The sequence below is a fragment of the Pteropus alecto genome, unplaced genomic scaffold (assembly GCF_000325575.1).
Source record: "Pteropus alecto unplaced genomic scaffold, ASM32557v1 scaffold95, whole genome shotgun sequence".
Taxonomy (NCBI): Eukaryota; Metazoa; Chordata; class Mammalia; order Chiroptera; family Pteropodidae; genus Pteropus; species Pteropus alecto.
The window spans coordinates 18,554,432-18,557,322 of record NW_006441071.1 but is presented as its reverse complement, the minus strand read 5'-3'; the positions used below and the strand labels follow the sequence as shown (position 1 = coordinate 18,557,322).

The window sequence follows — 2,891 nt, the reverse complement described above, 5'->3', positions numbered from 1 at the left end:
ATTGTTGTTTATTTGTTCTATAATACTAAACTGACTCTGTCTTTAAAATTTCTGATAATAATGCCTTTTTTTCTTTCCTCAGGTTATAAGTGCAATTTTTTTTGTAACAAATTGTTAAAGAGACTTACTGATAGGCCCAGTGTTTTTTGAGGGGAGGGTTTAAGGGGCAAGGGGGTAATTCTGAAAAAAATTCATTAAAATAATGGAAGGCTGTAGCAAGGTAAAACATTTTAGACTGGATTTCGCATATATGAAGTAGAAGGTGACCTTATAATCCTCAGACTGTGTTACTCTTTCCAAAACCCTTTTTTGGGGTGACTGCCATTCCTGACTTTATTTTGTTGTGTAATGGTGGGTTGGTTTCTTCATGATGAAATGGCTTTAGTTAGTTGAACTTGTGATTCTTAAGCCTCTTTTAGCTTTCAATTTTCTTTTAACTTTAAATGTAAGATCTTAGAATTTAATGGGTTAAAATTTTTATCTGACTACCTCGTTTTACTTTTTTAAAGGGCAGTGGATTATTAGTCAGTACTACGTAAGTCTACAAATAAGAAATTTATAAAAGGTATTTAGTTGTGGATATGGTTATAAAAATATGGTTATATAAGTGATTATTCTCTGCTACCACTAGATCATATTCAGTGACTACTGCAAGCAGGCATTATCTAGATAGCCAGTTAACTAGCAAGGTAACAAATCAACCATGCAAATTTAGCTATTGAAATAATTTTTTTTCCTTTTAAAGAGAAAATGAAAAAGAAGTGAAAATGACAAGAAAAAGAAAAAATAGAAAGTGAACCTGGTAAATCAAGAATGTGGTTTAAAGTACATAGGGCCTGAAACTCTAGAACTCATAGAAGACATGGGAAGTAACCTATTTGACTTCAGTTGGAGTAATATCCTGTAGGATACATCTCCTTGAGCAAGGAAATAAAAGCAAAAATAAATAAATGGGAAAACAAATTAAAAGTCTTCTGCATACCGAAGGAAACCATCAACAAAATAAAAAGCTAACATACTGAATGGGAAAATATATTCGCAAAAGGTATATCCAATAAGGACTTGACATCCAAAATATATAAGAAACTCATACAAGTCAATAACAACAACAAAAAACAATCTGATTGAAAAATGGGCAGATGACATGAAAAGACAGTTCTTCAAAGAGGACATACACATGGCCAAGAGATATATGAAAAGATGATCAACCACTAATCATCATGAAAATGCAAATCAAAACCATAATGAGATACTACTTTACACCAGTCAGAATGGCAATTATCATTAAAGTTAACAAATAACATGTGTTGGTGAGGATGTGGAGAAAAGGGAACCCTTATGCACTGTTGGTGGGAATGCAAACTGATACAGCCCCTATGTAAAACAGTATGGAGATTCCTCAAAAAACTAAAAATAGATATACCATATGACCCAGCAATTCTACTTCTGGCTATTTATCCAAAGAAGATGAAAACACTAATTTGAAAAGATATATGCACCTTTATGTTTATTGCAGCATTATTTACAATAACTTAGATACGGGAGCAACCTAGCTGTCCACTGATAGATGAATAAAGAAAATGTGGTATATGTGTGCATGTGTGTGTGTATACATGTGTGTGTATATATGTCGAATCACTATATCATATACTTGAAATGTATATATACCCACACACAATGAACTATTACACAGCAATGAAAATGAAATCTTGCGATTTGAGACATTTCTAAACCTAGAGGGTATTATGCTAAGTGAAATAAATCATGCAGAAAAAGACAAATAGCATATAGTTTCACTTATATGTGGAATCTAAACAAAACAAAAACAGACTCTTAGAAATAGAGACCAAAGAGACAGTATCAGAAGAGAAGGGGTGGGGAATGGGTGAAAAGGAGAAGGGAAATGTAGTCAAAAATATTGTGATAAGTTTACACAGTGAGAGATAGATGAATACTAGAATTAGTGGGGTGATCACATTATAAGACATAAATATGTCAAATCACTATATTATACACTTGAATATAACCAGTATAAGATCATATGTCAACTATACTTAAAAAAATAAACTGCACAGGGCCATATGTATATATTATTTTGTGGCACCTCTTAATGAGTATATGCTTGCCAATGATGCAGACCATGTCTGATATGTAGCATGAATATTCACAATAGCCATTCTAACAGGTTACAACAGTATGTGATTTGATTAATTCTGTTAAATAGGAAACTCTAAAATTTAAGACACACTGAGAATTGTAGAAAGTTTTATGATTTGTGTCTTTAAACTTTATTGGAACCAGTCATGTCATAGATAATAATAAAGTCATATATTATTTCTAAATTACTCTGGCATGGATATAGGAGTCTTACCATAAAAGTTCTTTGGCTTTTTTTTTTTTTTTAACACCTATAGCACCTGGTCTTCCTAGGTGGTCTCCCATCCAAGTACTAACCAGGCCCAACCCTGCTTAGCTTCCAAGATCAAAGGAGATCGGGCACGTTCAGGGTGGCATGGCCATAGATTCCTTTCTCTTTTTTTTTTCCCAAGTAGACTTTCTGGGGCTCTGCATAGAACAGAACCTCTCATTTTATCACAGATTTATTCATTATTCATTCATTCATTTCTTCCTTCATCTAACATATTTTTCAGAGTATGTCACTATATGCCATTCTTTTTCTTCCCTGCTGGGTAAACATGTTAAACAAAATAGACAGGGTAACGGCTCTCAGGGTACTTTCCATCTACTGGTTGGTGCATTGATTTACTCCTTTGGTATAAAAAAAATCCGATGGTGGAACTTTTGCTCTTATAGGTCTTGAGATAAATGTTTCCTTTCTGTCACTAGGACTTTTGTGGGAGTTCAGGCCCGGAGTATGACCAGCTGATTGA

General features: G+C 33.5%; 1 non-coding gene across 1 annotated transcript; it reads right to left on the bottom strand.

The window, feature by feature from the left end:
* Positions 1 to 2,405: 2,405 nt before the first annotated feature.
* Positions 2,406 to 2,524, bottom strand: LOC112485179. Its single transcript, XR_003048370.1, has one exon. It is a non-coding gene; the product is annotated as a 5S ribosomal RNA (ribosomal RNA).
* Between the last annotated feature and the right edge of the window lie 367 nt (positions 2,525 to 2,891).